The 18,878-nt window shown below is 43.4% G+C and overlaps 1 long non-coding RNA gene across 1 annotated transcript; it reads left to right on the forward strand.

The window, feature by feature from the left end:
* The first annotated feature begins 8,882 nt into the window (after positions 1 to 8,882).
* On the forward strand, positions 8,883 to 16,042 carry LOC128328484 (uncharacterized). The gene is made up of 3 exons (XR_008309243.1): positions 8,883 to 9,504; positions 13,007 to 13,181; positions 15,991 to 16,042. It is a non-coding gene; the product is annotated as an uncharacterized LOC128328484 (long non-coding RNA).
* The last annotated feature ends 2,836 nt before the right edge of the window (positions 16,043 to 18,878 follow it).

The raw sequence follows: 18,878 nt of genomic DNA on the forward strand, positions 1-18,878 counted from the left end.
GAAGTTGAAGGTAACTACAACCATATAACTAGAGCAATTAAGCCGGTGTTTGCAGACAGTGAATCCACCTAATTCTACGGCGGGAAATGACTTGACTAGCTAAGCCAGAGGTTGTCGGTTCGAATCCCCGCTGCTACACCTTTATCGGGCAGCAGCGATACAGGAAGATGCTGAAAGGTATCATCTCACATTGTTCGGGAGATGGCAATGGTAAATCTCTCCTGTATTCTACCAAAGTCAACCACAGGGCTCTGTGGTCGCCAGGAGTCGACAGTGACTCGACGGCACACTTTACTTGACTTGCAGACAGTGACCCAGGTCCCATGGGTCAACGGTGTTGTCTAAGTAATGCTAAAAGTGCCTTATTTTAAGGGATATCCTGTGGATCATAGTGTTTCATATTCTTAATGAAGGTTTTTATTTCAGAGCATCATCACATAAATGCAACAAGCAGCACAAAGCTCTTAATAACTTCATGCAGTTTGCTCTTTGATAATACTTTGCACTTGTTATTTAGAATGGAACATTGTGTCCTGTTGTGAAATAGTATTCTATCAATGAATATCCTTTAATGAAAGCCTGGAACAAGTTATCTGACCCTGTCAATAGGTTTCAACCACTACATTGGTACCACTGATGGTGCTTCACAGAATGTCAGACATGGCACTGCTCTGCCTTAGCAGACACCATCATTCATTCATTCGTTTATACTACCCTTTGTCCTAAGACAGAGTGGTTAGAATTAGAAGTGCCATTAGAAGAACTTCCATTAGAACTTCCATTAGAAGTGCAGATAGCTGGGGTGGGAGTGCACCAATGGCAAGATGTGACTGTGGCCCAGTCCTTCTAAAAAGAACACAGGTTGAGCAAGAAGAAAAGGAGAGTGCATAGCAGAGGAGAAACCAGGAAACAGCAGCAACTGGAGAAGCAGGGATTTTTCAAAAAGCAGAGGACAGCAAAAGGAGTGGCAGAGGGCATGAAGTCCCCCCCCCCCACGCATACACACTTCCTGGTGCTTTGTTCCTTGCTCTCTGTCTTGAAAAGGCAGAGTGGAGGTGGCTGCCATTGTCAGGTAGGGAGAAAGCAGTGGAGGCAATTGGTGCATGCTGCAAGGGTAAGGGGGGAGATTGATGTGCAGTGCACTATACATGCCATAGGGCTGGGTGTGATAGCTTGCCACATTACTTCAGGTGGTGGGGGCCGGTGGAGGGGTGTGTGGTTGGGCCTTGTGCCTTTCCTCTAGCCTCCCTCATTGTGGGGGCAACTATGGAGCAACCCTATGGAGCAACCCCATGGAGCAACCCACCCTATGGAGCAACCCTATGGAGCAACCTATATAGCAACCCTTTCTGGTGTCAGTGATCAGTTAGTAAAGTTGATATTTGCAAAAGTGGTATGTGGGGGTGGGGAGTGGAATTGAAATGCCTGCCTTATATGCTACAATAGCAAGGGATGCTAAAACAGAGGTTCTCAAACGTTTTGATACTGTGACCCCCTAAAATCAGGGGTTTTCATACTGTGGGTGGGGACCCCTTGAGGGGTTGCAACTTGCAAGCAATTTTAAAGGAGGGGTGGGAGTAACGAGGAAGTAGACACTCTTTAGAGGACGACCAGCAGCAAGGTGGATGGACTCGATCACAACAGCAATGAATGTGGTATATAGGGAAACATACCCGGGGAGAATATATAACCATGCTAAGATGAAATCAGTTGCTTGACATAAGCTATGCCATATTGCTGGAACATGCTATAGGATCTTTTACCCTCTTGGTAGTTGTTTTTCACTTATTTAGCAAAAATCATATTTAGCAAGGAAACTGCAAGTGCTGAGGGAGCAAGATAAGACTGGCCCAAACCGGTCAACTGCTTGCATGCATATTTTGTAACCTATTCCCAAGAAACAGGAACTTTGGCTAACCACGAGTTATGACATATAACTGCCTTTCTTGTGTAACTGTTTTCTTAAGAATAACTCAAGAATGTTTAAAAGTGTTGCCTTGTTGATAAGTCTCTGTCCTGCTTTGAGCACGAGCCAAGCAGCACCTTTGCTACTTAAGGGCAAATAAAACTTTGATCTTAAGTCCTCTCATCTGGGCTGATTATTGGGCTCCATCTGCCCAGGAACGAACCTCCCCTATTGGGGTCAAATGCACCACTGAGAGACATTAAAGGCCAAGTTGAAGACAGATCATCCTGGAGAGAATCTATCTATGTGGTCGCTAAGAGTCGACACCGACTTGACGGCACTTAATCAATCAATCAATCAATCAATCAGACACCACCTCAGCTCTTGAACAGTTACTTATTTCCATATGTTACACTAGAAAAGTAGGCAAGTTGTGGCAAATTACTACCAACTTTTCTGAGGACCAGATATGAATTTGTCTAAACTCCTATACAGAAGGGGATAGGGTGAGGAGGGTTTCCAAGGACAATTGTATACTTGTATACTAAATTGTACACTAAAAATGTTTGTGTGGCATAGGATTTGGCATAACCCCCTTACCACTGGCAGCACCTGAAGGCTGTCTCCACCATCTCCACTACACCAGCAGAACAGCACCATTATGCAAGTGGAATGATATGCTTGCATATTTCTACCATCAGCATATATTTGTCTGGTGGATGCTCTAAAATGGTGAGGAGACATGGGCAGGATGAGGAGGAACGGACTTACAGCACATTACAACAACACCCAGTAGACATACTGAACAGGGGCCTAGCATTACACCAACTCTTGAGGTGCCTAAGTAAAACAACACTAATTAAAATCAATAGAGAGCAAAAAACAAAACAAAACACTGACTCTCCCACTGCCTCATGCTTAACTCCTCATAAGAACAGCCCTGCTGGATCAGGCCGAAGGCCTATCTAGTCCAGCATCGTCTTTCACACAGTGGTGCACCAGATGCCTCTGAGAAGCCCACAGGTTTGAGGACTACTATACTAGAAGCTCAGTTAGATTGTATACCCAAAAGGAGGAAAGGTACAACTAAGTCCAGGAGGATGCTAGCATAGCTAACGGGTACCGTCAAGGAAGCCATAAAAGGGAAGAAGACTTCCTTCCAAAATTGGAAGCCCTGTCCAAATGAAGAGAAAAGAAAGGAACACAAACTCTGGCAAAAGAAATGCGAGGCAACAATAAGGGAGGCGAAGAGAGAGTTTGAGGAACATTTAGCTAAAAGTATCAAGGGGAATAACAAAAACTTCTTTTTATACATCAAGCAGCAAACCTGCCAGGGAGGCGGTTTGACCATTAGAAAATGAGGGAGTGAAAGGGGTTATTAAGGAGGATATGGAGGTTGCAGAGAAGCTAAATGAGTTCTTTGTGTCCATCTTCACAACAGAGGATACTGAGCATATACCTGTTCCTGAACTAGGCTTTTCGGGGATGGAGGCTAAAGAACTGAGTCAGACAGAAGTGACAAGAGATGATGTTCTAAACTGTCTGTAAAAACTGAAAACTAGCAAATTGCCAGGGATGGATGGCATCCATCCAAGAGTCCTCAAAGAACTCAAATGTGAAATTGCTGACCTCCTTGCTAAAATATATAACTTATCCCTGCAATCAGGCTCTGTACCGGAGGACTAAAGTAGCAAATGTAACACCAATTTTCAAAAAGGGATCCAGGGGTGATCCGGGAAACTACAGGCTGGTTAGCTTAATGTCTGTTCCAGGCAAATTTATATAAAGCATCCTCAAGGATAAAATTTTAAAGCACATAGAGGAACAGGCCCTGCTGGGAGAGCATGGCTTCTGCAAAGGTAAATCCTGCCTCACAAACTTTTTGAAGTCTTTGAGAGTGTCAATAAGTGTGTGGATCAAGGTGATCCAGTTGACATAGTATACCTGGAATTCCAAAAAGCTTTCAACATAGTTCCTCATCAAAGAATCCTGAAGAAATTTAGCAGTTTTTAAGGGGACAAGTACATGTGTGGATTGCTAACTGGTTGAAAGACAGGAAACAGAGTGTAGGTATAAATGGAGAGTTTTCACAATGGAGGGAAGTAAGAAGGGGGGTCCCCCAGGGATCTGTACTGGGACCAGTGCTTTTTAAGTTATTCATAAATGATCTAGAAGTAGGGGTAAGCAGCAAGGTGGCCACCAGGGGCATAGCAAGGTTGTAATGGGCCCAGAGACAAGATTTTAAAATGCACCCCCCCTCACTAAAGCTCAGCTCATGAAGTAAAGAAATCTTATATGAGGCCGAATAGTGGTAACAAAATGCATAGTGTGTATGTGTGTGTGTATATAACACCTATGTGCCACAATAGAACATCATCCTAAATTATTTTTTTAAAGGTATTGTAAATTGTGGACGATGCAAGTCATTTAATGGTACTAGAGAAAGACATGCTGTTCTGGTACTTCCAGGTCTTAACACTCACATCAGTTTTGGAGAATGAATACAAATGAAGGAAGCACGGGCGGGTGCGCGGCTGGGGGAGTCAGTTGTATGACTTGCCTCTGGGGGGGCCACCCAAGGCAGTGGGCCCCCAGACAACTGTCTCTCATTGCCCTATTATAGTTACACCCCTGGTGACCACATTGGCAAATGATACCAAACTCTTATGGGTAGAGAAATCCAAATGGGATTGTGAGGAGCTCTAAAAGGATCTCTCCAAACTGGGTGAGTGGGCGACAAAATGGCAAATGCGGTTCAATGTTGGCAAGTGTAAAGTGATGCACATTGGGACGAAAAGCCCCAACTTCAAGTATACGCTGATGGGATTTGAGCTGTCGGTGTCTGACCAGGAGAGGGATCTTGGGGTCGTGGTGGACAGCTCATTGAAAGTGGCGACCCAATGTGCGGCAATTGTCAAAAAGGCCAATTCCATGCTGGGGATCATTAGGAAGGGGACTGAAAATAAAACTACTAATATTATAATGCTCTTATACAAAACTATGGTGTGGCCACACCTGGAGTACTGCATACAATTCTGGTCACCACATCTAAAAAAGGACAGTGTAGAACTGGAGATGGTGCAGAAGAGGGCAACCAAGATGATCAGGGGCCTAGAGCAGCACCTTTCTTATGAGGCAAGGCTACAACACCTGGGGTGTTTTAGTTTAGAAAAAAGATGACTGCGGGGAGACATGATAGAGGTCTATAAAACCATGCATGGTGTGGAGAAAGTGGATGGAGAGAAATTCTTCTCCCTCTCACATAACACTAGAACCAGGGGTTATCCCATTAAATTGATTGCCAGGAAATCTAGGACCAACAAACGGAAGTACTTTTTCACACAACGCATAATCAACTTGTGGAATTCTCTGCCACAAGATGTGGTGACAGCCAACAACCTAGTTGGCTTTAAGAGGGGTTTGGATAACTTCATGGAGGAGATGTCTATCATCAGCTACTAGTTGGAGAGCTTTAGGTCACCTCCAGCCTCAAAGGCAGGATGCCTCTGAGTACCATTTGCAGAGGAGTAACAGCAGGAGAGAGGGCATGCTCTCAGCATCTGGTGGGCCACTGTGTGAAACAGGATGCTGGACTAGATGGGCCTTGGGCCTGATCCAGCAGGGCTGTTCTTATGACATGTCCTCTTTCCTGCTGCTGCTCCCCTGCAACTGGTATTTACAGGCATCTTGCTTCTGAGACTGGAGGTGGCCTATAACCACCAGACTAGTAGCCATTGATTGATCTGTCCTCCATGAATTCATCTATGCCCCTTTTAAAGCCATCCAAGCTAGTAGCCATCACCACATCCCGTGGCAGAGAATTCCATAGATTAATTATGTGCTGTGTGAAAAAGCACTTCCTTTTGTAGGTCCTAAATTTTATGGCCTTCAGTTTCATGGGAAGACCCCTGGTTCTAGTGTTGTGAGAGAAGGAGATAAATTTATCTCTGTTCACTCTCTTACTCCATGCATAATTTTATACACCTCGGTCATGTCCCCCCATAGTTGCATCTTTTCCAAACTAAAAAAGCCCCTGATGCTGTAGCCTTATCTCATAAGGAAACCCCTGATCATCCTGGTTGCCCTCTTTTGCACCTTTTCCAGTTCTACAATGTCCTTTTAAGGGTGGGGGAGAGTGCACTTGCCCCTCACTCCGTTTTCCTCCCGCCAGTGCTTGGTTCCTCAAAGTCCATTGGGGTGGCAGCGTACCTCCCAGCTTCCCTGTTGCCCCCTTTACCAGAAGTAACCAGAAGTACTCGGCGTGCCTGCGTGTGTTGGGCACATGCATGTTAAGTACTCACGGTTACTTCCGGGAAGCAACGGAGTGGCAGCAAGGTACACTGCCGCCCCGATGGACTTTGAGGAAACTGAGCTCCAGCGGGGGGAAAGCGGAGGAAGGGGTAGGTGCACCCTCCCCGCCCTTAAAGGCAGACACCCCCCGCCTTTGAACGGGGTCCGTCCGGTTTCATGCACATCCCTATCCTTTAGCAGGGGCATTGAAATCAAATCAAGATCCCACAATTGTTCAAGAATGCAGTGCTGATAGTGAAGGGTGTAAAAATTCAGTGGGAGCATCTTTTACTGAGGAGCATTGACTGAAACTGAGTGCTGCACTGGACAGGCATGTGATTGGTAGGGAGCATGATTGTTGGGGAGCATTAAGAGGCAGGAGTGTGAGCACACAGATTGTACCTCTCTGGAATTACCTATAAGCCTTTCCTTTATGTGAATCTACTTTGTGGAGAGTTGCATCCTGGTTGGAAAGACCTAAGAAGATACATTATTTAAAGGATATTAGATCAAGGCTTTAGCCGTAAACTTAACTTCATTGTTGTCATATGTCTAAACTGAAGAGACAATGGTTCTGTTCATTGCAAAGGTATAACAAATCTCACTTCCTAATTCTGGCATCAGTACATTTCCTTTGGTGGTATTTCTAACTTTAAAAGGGCAGATAGTCTCAAGATGCCACTAATTGTGCAATTCTTCTTTCATTAAGCACAGTTCACCCTCTGCAGAAGCAGAATTTTGCCCTTAGCCTTTACTAAGTGAGAAGAGGAGAGTGTTTATCTCATACTGGGAACGTGACAATGTCACTAGAACTTGGCTCATAAAGTCACCTTTGAAGTAGGTGTGCACTCTGAAGAATGAGTAACTCTCAAGTAAGTTCTTCACCCTTTCTTTTCTTGGCTTTTTTATCTGACATTTCAGCTCTTTCATCGTTTATCTCCCCTTTGTTTCAGAGAAATAGAAAGCAACTGAGGAAGAATAATTTTATATAAAGTGGGAGGTTAGAGGGTTCTGTTGAGTTTTTCTAAATGGGAGTACTACTTGCTGTGCTCTGTTTACCACAAGCATATCTAGCTTGTTGTCTATAACCGTTGTTTCACACTCCCCTGAGTTCAAGGCACAGGTTTGCCAGTTGGTTAGAGTGCTGGACTAGGACCGGGGAGACCTGAGTTCAAATCCCCATTCAGCCATGATACTTACTGAGTGACTCTTCTCTCTCAGCCTAACCTACTTCACAGGGTTGTTGTGAGGAGAAACTCAAGTATGTAGTACACCACTCTGGGCTCCTTGGAGGAAGAGCGAGATATAAAATGTAGTAGTAGTAGTAGTAGTAGTAGTAGTCTACTGGAGACTTATGGCAACACTGGAATAAACTAGGATCGTTCACACAACGCTAAAGAGGGTTAGAGAGCACCCAGAACCAAGATAGGAGAGCCATGAGCACTCTTGATCAGCAGTCATGTGAATCCAAAAATCAAGGTAGAAGGAGTGGAGAGTGATTGTGTGGGAGCCGGGAACTGTTTTGTCCACCCTTGATAAATGTCCTACCCAGCTCCCACACAATCAGGTTTTGGAGATGGGAAACAGACATACCTGCAAAGAAGCAGCACTGATCCTAAAACATCAGTTCTTAATATCAATAGCAGCCCTCCCCTGACTGATTTTTACCAGCCAGCTTCAATATCTCAAACTTCTTTCTCGGGTCAAACTGTCTCTTCTTTCCCCTTTCTTATTTATTTCTTACTTATTACATTTTTATACCACCTCATCCAACGGCTCCTTCCAAGGCATTTAATCTCAGCCTCCACCCTGAGATTATGCAGACCTATGATACCTATGCAGGTAGGGTGACCTGCATTTCGGGTTTATCTTAAAGTCATTCACATGACTAGTAGATGGCGTGGAGGGAGGGCTGGTGTGGGGACATGATCAAATTTATTTCCAGGGCTCTGTCAGCAAGCAGCAGAGCAGGGAGCTGGAGTAGGAAGTCCTCTCTCTGAAATCCCTCATTACGCTGCGCCAGGAGCGCAGTGCATCAAGGGATTCTTCCTCAACCGAGCGCGCTTGCCGCCCTGCTCTGTGTGTTCATGGGCTGCCTGTAGCCTGTGCACACACACGACCTGAGTAGAAGGATGTACTTGCCCTTCTGGGTAATAGCCTTGGGAAGGGGCAATCTCCAGGCTTCCTGGCAGGGCAGCAGTTGTTGGAAAGTTAAAGGACTTTGCGCTGTCTCTTGCCTCAGACAGTGGAGGACAGACTAGTAAGTCAGAGGCCTAGAGGGTCAAGATATTTGTCATCCCTTCTCCACTGCTCTGATGCTATCCCTTTGAAATGTAGATTGCTAATCTTAGGGGATTCAACTTCCTTCTTCCTCTCTCTCTCTTGCTACCTGCCCGCCTACCTTGCAACATGGCAAGTTCCTCTCCCTGCACCAAATGTGCAGAGAGGATGCAGAATCCATCTGCATCCAGATAGCTAGATTAGAGATCCTAAATCCTCACTTTCCTATCTAGAATTGAGTTCCTTAATAAATGCCTTTTATATTAATTTGAAACTATGAATTGGCTCCAAGTTAGTTTATTCTCAGCAAACACGCATGCCTAACTAAATCCGCTGTGTGTTGTGCCTCTGTGCACTCTGCTATATTAAGAAAGGGGTTCTCTCACCACAGAGAATTTCCAACAGCAGTGGGGTCAGCCTCGATCCCAGTGCTTCACGTGAGCAGCCTTTCCCAGGTAGGGCTGCTCTTGTGAATCGCCTTCTTGATTTCCCTTGGAAAAGCATCTATTGTTATTGGCCAAAACACTTGGCAGAAACTACAAAGATACACAGAAAAGTTATTAACTGAAAAGAGTAATTAAAATTTGTCCTGCACCTGCGTGGCACACCTATCTGGACAAAAACATAGGAATTTTGACTATATTTTTGGACTGCTAAACAGCATCTTGTAGTTTTCTTTGCATCTGTTTTGCGTGGCATCTAAGTTGCTTAGTGAACAGTAGGTTTCATAATGGTATTGTTGTGATTAATATCTGCAGCTGCTTGCCTCTGTGCAGGGGACAGCAAAAACAAGAGAAGGCTATGTGGCTGCTGCTGCTGCAACATTTGAGGATGTCCAGAACAAAGCTGCTGTGCAAGTCTGTAATAGGATTGTTTGTTTGTTTGTTTTAAAATGTCTATACTGCCTTTTAACCAAAAAATTTCCATTGCATAACAAATGTCTATACTGCCTGTAGGATTCCATAGGCGAATGGCCAAGGATTTGAACAGCAGTTCTCCAGTAGCATCGTCTGGAGCCTACCAGCCAGGTAGGACCAGCACCATCACAAGGCTGTGCCCCTCAATCCCAACCTGCCAAACCAGTCCAGTAGATAGACTACCAAGGGAATTTCAGTCCCCAAACCAAACTGGTCTGTTGGGTGTGGTGTAGAACCTCTGCTACCAGCTGAATACTGCTACCAGCTGATCACGCAACAGCAATATCTCAGTCAGCAGCAGTCAGTTGGGGAGACTTGCTATTTGGGAGAGGGAGGCACTGCTTCGCAGTGGTTCCACTTCTACCTCTTGGGCAGATTCAAGATGGTGTTGTTTAGAGACTGTGGCTCTTCAAAACCTGAACTTTTATATGTCATCCCCAAGGGCTTCATACTGTCTTCAGTGCTTTTTATTGTTTGTTTGATTGATTTATTTCTACAGGTGAAACTCGAAAAATTAGAATATCGTGCAAAAGTTCATTAATTTCAGTAATGCAAATTAAAAGGTGAAACTGATATATGAGACAGACGCATTACATGCAAAGCGAGATAAGTCAAGCCTTAATTTGTTATAATTGTGATGATCATGGCGTACAGCTCATGAGAACCCCAAATCCACAATCCCAGAAAATTAGAATATTGTGAAAAGGTTCAACAGTCTAGGCTCCAGGTGTCCCACTCCAATCAGCTAATCAATCCATAACACCTGCAAAGGGTTCCTGAGCCTTTAAATGGTCTCTCAGTCTGGTTCATTAGGAATCACAATCATGGGAAAGACTGCTGACTTGACAGTTGTGCAGAAAACCATCATTGACACCCTCCATAAGGAGGGAAAGCCTCAAAAGGTAATTGCAAAAGAAGTTGGATGTTCCCAAAGTGCTGTATCAAAGCACATTAATAGAAAGTTATGTGGAAGGGGAAAGTGTGGAAGAAAAAGGTGCACAAGCAGCAGGGATGACCGCAGCCTGGAGAGGATTGTCAGGAAAAGGCCATTCAAAAGTGTTAGGGACTTTCACAAGGAGTGGACTGAGGCTGGAGTTAGTGCATCAAGAGCCACCACACACAGACGGATCCTGGACATGGGCTTCAAATGTCGTATTCCTCTTGTCAAGCCGCTCCTGAACAACAAACAACGTCAGAAGCATCTTACCTGGGCTCAAGAAAAAAAGAACTGGTCTGTTGCTCAGTGGTCCAAAGTCCTCTTTTCTGATGAGAGCAACTTTTGCATCTCATTTGGAAACCAAGGACCCAGTGTCTGGAGGAAGAATGGAGAGGCACACAATGCAAGATGCTTGAAGTCCAATGTGAAGTTTCCACAGTCTGTGTTGATTTGGGGAGCCATGTCATCTGCTAGTGTTGGTCCACTGTGCTTCATTAAGTCCAGGGTCAACGCAGCCGTCTATCAGGAGATTTTGGAGCACTTCATGCTTCCTTCCGCAGACGAGCTGTATGGGGATGCTGACTTCATTTTCCAGCAGGACTTGGCACCTACCCACACTGCCAAAAGTACCAAAACCTGGTTCAATGACCATGGGATTACTGTGCTTGATTGGCCAGCAAACTCGCCTGACCTGAACCCCATAGAGAATCTATGGGGCATTGCCAAGAGAAGGATGAGAGACATGAGACCAAACAATGCAGAAGAGCTGAAGGCCGCTATTGAAGCATCCTGGTCTTCCATAACACCTCAGCAGTGCCACAGGCTGATAGCATCCATGCCACGCCGCATTGAGGCAGTAATTGCTGCAAAAGGGGCCCAAACCAAGTACTTAATACATATGCATGCTTATACTTTTCAGAGGTCCGATATTGTTCTATTCTACAATCCTTGTTTTATTGGTTTCATGTAATATTCTAATTTTCTGGGATTGTGGATTTGGGGTTCTCATGAGCTGTACGCCATGATCATCACAATTATAACAAATTAAGGCTTGACTTATCTCGCTTTGCATGTAATGCGTCTGTCTCATATCAGTTTCACCTTTTAATTTGCATTACTGAAATTAATGAACTTTTGCACGATATTCTAATCTTTCGAGTTTCACCTGTATACCACCCTTCCAAAAATGGCTCAGGGAGGTTTACACAGAGAAATAATAAATAAATAAGATGGATCCCTGTCCCCAAAGGGCTCACAGTCTAAAAAGAAACATAAGACAGACACCAGCAACAGTCACTGGAGGTACTGTGCTGGTGGTGGATAGGGCCAGTTACTCTCCCCCTGCTAAAAAAAAGAGAATCACCACATTAAAAGGTGCCTCTTTGCCAAGTTTTAACATCTACATGAAACCGCTGAGAGAGATCATCAGGAGATTTGCTGCAGGGTGTTCGTATGCTGATGGCACCCAAATATATTTCTCCATGTTAATATCATCAGGAGAAGGCATAATCTCCCTAAATGCCTGCCTGGAGGCAGTGATGGATGAGAGATAACAAACTGAGACTGAATCCAGATAAGACGGAGGTTCTTATTTTGCGGGGTCGGAACTCAGGAGAAAATCTTGATCTGCCAGTTCTGGAAGGGGTCACACTTCCCCAGAAGGAACAGATGCATAGTCTGGGAATGCTTCTGGATCCAAACCTCTCCCTGGTATCTCAAGTTGAAGTGGTGACCAGAGGTGCTTTTGATCAGTTTTAGCTGATACACCAGCTGAGTCTGTTCCTTGATATAAATGAGCCCAGAACGGCAGTACATGTGCTGGAACCTCCAGACTTGACTACTGCAACATGGCCTCTGTGGGGCTACCTTTGTACATAGTCCAGAAACTGCAATTGGTACAGAATGCAGCAGCCAGGTTGGTTTCTGGGTCATTTCGAGGAGACCATATTACTCCTGTAATGAAAGAACTACACTGTCTACCAATAAACTTCTGGGCAAAATACAAGTTGCTGATAACTTATAAAGCCCTAAACAGCTTAGGCCCTGGATATTTAAGAGAACGCTTTCTTCACCATGAGCCCCATCACACATTGAGATAATATTGAGAAGTTTGTCTTGCAGTTGCCACCAGCTTGTTTGGTGGCTACACAGGTAGGGGCCTTCTCTGTTGCTGCCCCAAGACTCTGGAATGTGCTTCTTGCTGAAATAGGCACTCCCCATCTCTGACAACTTTTAAGAAGTCTAAAAGACACTTTTTTTTCACCCAGGCTTTTTAACTAGCCTTGTGGTTTTAAATCATTTTAAGGTTTTTATGCCTGTTTTAAGATGTTGTAAAGATGGAAGTTTGGGGTGGTGCACAAATATAATAAATAAATAAATTTACATAATGATGCTTAAATAGGTGCATATTAGTTCAGTTATATTCAACTGTGAAAATGGAGATATTTAAGCATAGCTATGAATGTTGTTTCTATGGCTTGATGGTAGCTAAGAGACTGAGCTATGAATCAGAAAATTCCAGATTTGAATCTAGCCTCTGCCATTCTTTTATTTTGGCAAGAAAGCCAGCAAGCCACTGTCTGTTAGCTTCTTGCATCCTGCATACATTATCTGCTGTATTGATATAGATTAGTGTGTTCACAGTACATTATATTGTGATCCTCACATCCTTATCAGGTATGACAGTATTGTCCTATATAGAGATGTAGCGAGGTTGAAGATGGTCCTGGGACAAGATATGAGCATGTCCTCTGCCTGCACTGCCTCTATCACCCATCTGCCTGCCATCAGCAGCCTGCCTTTGCTGAGCACTCTGCTTGACTCCAACCCTGCACCAGCCACGCCCTGTCAGGTGAGATCACCGCAGCAATGTCACCACCTTAAAGGTAACCCCATCACTGGGATGAGGCAGCTCTGTCTGGCTTGGCAACACAGCATTGGGCACGAGCAAGCCTTGAGCACCAAGTGCAGAGGGGCAGGAGGAAGTGGCAGGTAGCCCGGGATATGCTTTTTGTCCCCCCTCATAGTGGCCACACACCACTGATCCCTTACAGAGTTGTTGTAAGGATTGCAAGATCATGTTTGTGAAGCTCTTTGAGCATTCCAAATACATATATCAGTGCTAAACATTACCATTACTGTAATTTTTTTAAAAAAATTTCCTACTGAGGTGACAACATAAAAACTCCTAAACATGAATACAGCAACTACCTTGCAAACTATACCGTATTTACCCAAAGAAAGCCAACTCTATGTAAGATAATGCCTTAAAAGGTAGAGGTTAAATACAGGTTATACCTGTATTTATCCAAAAGATAGAGGACTCCCCACACCCCTGGCTCATATTTAACAGGCAAGACTTAGGCGGGAAACCTCATCTTAGATTCGGGTAAATATGATAGTTGTACAAAATTTCTCTTAATAGAACAGAGATGGCCCATGCATATGGAGGAGAGGTGGCAGAGTAAAAAAAAAACTCAAAGCCCCCTCCCTCCCACTTATTATGCCATGATTCTCAGATTCAAGCAACTTGGATTCAGGAAAAGAGGGGATAACCTGGCTGTTTGTGTGGTTTTCCTCATAACTAGTGGTAAAAGCATGTTTGTCAGTTTCTGGCCAAACTGACTGAGCCTGCAAAGATATTAATATAGTGCTAGTACAGGTGAGTTCAGAATTATTCAGCTAAAAAAAAGAGATAAAAACTTGTTCTGTGAGTTATAACGATTAAGTTGAAGAACAAGAGGTCATACCTCGTGTAACTTGTGCACCATATGATACATTAGCCATGTTCAGAATGGATATGCTGGGCCTGCTGCTCAACACAGAAGGCAGTACACTGCCAGATGATGCAAAGAAGGCTGCACTGATGATTGCATGCATATCTCTCATCTCTCTTTACAAAAATAAATGGTGATAGGACTACTGGCAATATTGACAGGAACAAGGAATAGAAGAAGCAGTGGAGGCTGTGTCAGAATGACTAATGGATGACATGACTTTGTTAAGAAGAAAACATGCTGAACAAATTTAGCTCCCTTTAATAAAGAAACTAGTTTAGCAGACAAGGGAAAATACAACAGAATCTTATAATTTTACTTCAGCAAGGTCTTGGTCTAGTTTCACATCAGGTCCTCCATAGACAGCTTGAGAGATGTGAATGGGAAAGAATTACTGAAAGGTAAATACACAGTTGGAACAAAAGCCAATTAATGTAAAAAGGTATCAACTGAGAGTTTGCAGGGGTCACTCTTCACGTGCCTCTTACTGCCTAGTTCCAGGCCCTGAGAATCCTAGTCTGAAGACCTTATTCTGAATCTTTTAAGATGTACCTCTGTTCAGCAGTATTTTATCATGATACACGATACCTGTGGGAAGAGAAGCAAATCCTTCACAGCAACAGAACAAAGAATTTGCCTGTTGTGCTAGCTGAACCTTTCTTTTCAGCAGAAAGCCTTGGGGATAGCACCAAGTTAATTCACCTAATGCCCTATAGCTTTAATTTAATGAGATCTGGTCTTGTGGTAGCAAGCATTACTTGTCCCCTTAGCTAAGTAGGGTCTGCCCTGGTTGCATTTGAATGGGAGACTAGAAGTGTTAGCACTGTAAGCTATTTCCCTCAGGGGATGGAGCTGCTCTGGGAAGAGCAGAAGGTTTCAAGTTCCCTCCCTGGCATCTCCAAGATAGGGCTGAGAGAGACTCTTGCCTGCAACCTTGGAGTAGCCACTGCCAGTCTGTGAAGACAATACTGAGCTAGAATGACCAGTGGTCTGACTCAGTATATGGCAGCTTCCTATGTTCCTATCTGGCACACATAATCCCACCCTCCTTCAGAATGGGGTTTTGTCCATTGTCATCCTCACAATAACCCTGTGAGGTCGCTTGGAGTGAGGAGGAGGTCTGGTTTTGGTGTCAGTAGAGCCAGGATTGATTCCTCATTTTGTTCAACATCTCATAACCTCAGGTCCTCTCCCCTTCACATATGAGGGAACAAAGGATTCTGTTTCTGGTAGAATTCCAATTTCAGATTTCATTTATTTGGAAAGGGTGACTAGAACAAGCCAGGATCACCCAGTTTGATTGTCACACAGACCCTGGTTTGTTCCAAGTCAGCATCTGAAGCATGGAAACATAGGAAGCTGCCATATACTGAGTCAGACCATAGGTCCATCTCGCTCAGTATTGTCTACACAGACTGGCAACAGCTTCTCCAAGGTTGCAGGCAGGAATCTCTCTCAGCCTTATCTTGGAGATGCCAGGGAAGTAACTTGGAGCCTAGATGCTCTTCCCAGAGTGTCTCCATCCCCTGAGGGAAATATCTAACAGCGCTCACACTTCTAGTCTCCCTTTTGTATGCAACCAGGGTGGATCCTGCTTAGTTTAAGGGGACAAGTCATGCTTGCTACCACAAGACCAGCTCTCTTCCCATCCTTCCCCTCACACACAGAATCCTTCCCCTCACACCCAGAGGGGGGATGCATGCACCTGAGACGATGTCATGCATAACCAGGATTCAGTCCTTAATCTGTGTGCCAGCTGAACTGGGCCATGGTGACTAACCCAGGATTATGGCTGTGTAGACATTTGAATCCACATCTCCCCAGTCCAAGAACATCTCCCTAGCTTCTAGTAATCTCTTATCTTCTTACTGTCATACCTTGCAGTGTCATTAAAAACCATATGGATGAGCTGGAAGGACAAATAGAAGGTCTCTGGTAAGATCATAATCAACTCCCTAGTTCATGTTGGAATTGTGATATTTATAGCCAGAATGTAAAGGGTTAATGTTATCTTTAACTCCTGAAGGGGGGGAATTAATATGAATCAATTCCTGCATACCAGCACGTACCCACTGACTTAACTCTCCATCTTAAGCACATGTAATCCAGCATTCTCATCCAGCATGATTTGGATCTTATTTTATATAAACTTAAAATAAAGATTAGTTACAGCTATGTCCTATGACCCAGTCTGGACTCTTCAGAACCAACTATGTTAACTTTCCATATATCACTAAATAGTATGCCACTCAGGACCACATTTCTTTGTCCTTCTTAATAAGGGACTCAAATATTCTCCTTCTCCTTCATATCCCCAGTCACCCACCAAGCTCATTGGGTGATCTTGGAAAATTGACTATGGAGGTGTGCATGTAAATAGCATCATCTTTGCAGCCCCGTCAGTTCCCTTACATGCAAATGTTTGTGCAATGGAACCAGCAGACACTTCTCCCAGAGCACTCTCCTGTGTTCTCAAAGCTCTCTATAGTAGCAGAAATACGTTGCTGCCTTCAGTGACATGTTTTGCTGTGGCTTTGGGAGCACAGAAGAGTGCTCCAGGAGAAGTGTCCACTGGCTTTGTGTGCTAAAATGCACACAAAAGGGGAACTGATGGAGCTGCGGCTGTGGTTCTGCTGTGTGCTAGGAGGTACTTTTCGCACATGCTTCAAAAGTCAGGATGTCAGCCTCCAAGTCTAATCAAAATCAGGCAGTTGTTGAGAAGATAAAAAGGGATAACCTATGTATGCCGCAGTGAAGTCCTTGAAGGGAGAATTATACAAACGATCAATAAATAAATTACAAATTTTAGCATCACTCTGAGAAAGGAAGATAGTGCACATCACAGGATCACAACATCAGTTTGTATGCTGGGTTATTACTGCAACCACGGGACAAAATAAATGAAGGGTCACCATTTTGTCTTTGTCTTGATCTCTAGTTGAAGAATGAAGCCAACAAACCAGCTAGTGGTGTTGTCACATCAATTATTTTGCAGCCCAAATGCTTTTCTTTCAGAAAATGTTTTTATGTAATAATCTCATATTAATAATTGCCTATTCTATACTACACAGATTGAATAAACAATTAATGTTTAATTCACAGGTAAAGTATGAAATACTTTTATTCAGCAAGGAAGTAGGGTCTTCAACAGTTGAAAACTTCATAGGGTGAAAAGGACATTGGTTCTAGACAAATTATTTATTATTATTTTTATTAATAATAATATTTCCATGTTGCTTTTCAACAAAAAAAGTTCTCAAAGAGGTTTACTAGCAAACTGAATGAGAAGTTGGTTCCCTGTCTTCCCAACCCCCTACCCCGCCACCAAAGGCTCGCAATTTCAAAAGAAACACAAGGGAAACACCAGCAACTGTCACCATAAGGAATGTTGGGATAAGGAAAGTAGTTGCTATTCCCCCCACCAAATACAAGAGAACCACCACTTTAAAAGTTGCCTTTTTACCCAGCTCCAAGTACTAAAGCAGGCAAATTCAAAATTACCAAGCAGGCAGATTCAAATTACATTTTTTAATCTGTCCTCTTACAAAAGAGAGCACATTTATGACTTCACCATATCAGGTGCTACATCAGATCAGTTACTGGGCTCCCCTAAGCAAGTAGGTAAATATGTAGAGACTGTGGAGAGAAGTGTCATGTCCAGAACATTTTTGGTTCTTACCTACTTTTCAGAATACCAGAGATTTGTAGTAGCAGCAGTCTGTAGAATTCCTGGTACCTCTAGACATTACTCTTGTTTCTGAAGATTGTTTCAACTAGACAAGAAAACAAAGCAATCAAAGCAGCAATATAAAATATTAACTTATTATTTGAAGAGATGGAACAGAGACCAGCTGAAAAGTTGCATTACTTATTTACTGGAAGTCTAACCAAGATGTTCCCTCTTGCCAGAATAAAAACCATGTTGCCCTCCTGAATCTATACTTGAGAGGCATCTGTCCCTGGAGGAACACATTTTTCTCTATAGAAGCTAAACATTTTGTACAAGCACAGTAAAAAATAGGCCAGAAATCATAAAAGTTTTAAATGGTTTTTTTTCCTGAGCTATAATCATTTATTTATTTATTTATTGCCTTTTTATTGTAATGATTAATAATGTAGGTCTTACATCACAGCAGAGCAAAGGAAATTACAGAAGTCATATGATATGTATTTCAATTGTAATAGTGAGAACATAGCATATGGAATGACATTATCATTATATTGTACATTTTCAAACCTATAAAAAAGCATTTTCAATAAAACTGTCTTCCTTCCCTAAATTTAACACATTTGTAATTTTAGACATAAGGGTAATAGTCTAGATTTACCTAATAGATTAGATCCCCTTCCTCGACCACAACGTTATGTGATAGATAAATTCCAGAACTGTTATGCCATTCAAATTTCCAAATGAGGGCCTGTCAGGAGAAGCTTGAATGTTATTTTGTTTCTTTAAATACATCACAAAGCCACCTGGAATTTCATTCCCCGATATTTCTTTCATCATTTGTAGAATCATTTCCAATTTGCTAATTCTAGGAAATACGGGTGTAGCAAGGTTAGAGTGGGCTACTATTCCCTTGAACAGGGCATAACGGCAGGAGAAGCTCTCCCTAGACTCTGAGCTTTTGGACAGCTATTGGCTGACTCCAATTTGCTCTAGGAGGTAGTGATGACTTGGAGACTGACCACCTTTCAATCTGGCTTCCAACCCATTTTTGGAACTGAAATCAAGTTGAGCACTCTAGTGGATTATTTATGTGGGGGCTGGC

The sequence above is a fragment of the Hemicordylus capensis genome, chromosome 5 (genome assembly GCF_027244095.1).
Source record: "Hemicordylus capensis ecotype Gifberg chromosome 5, rHemCap1.1.pri, whole genome shotgun sequence".
NCBI lineage: Eukaryota > Metazoa > Chordata > Lepidosauria > Squamata > Cordylidae > Hemicordylus > Hemicordylus capensis.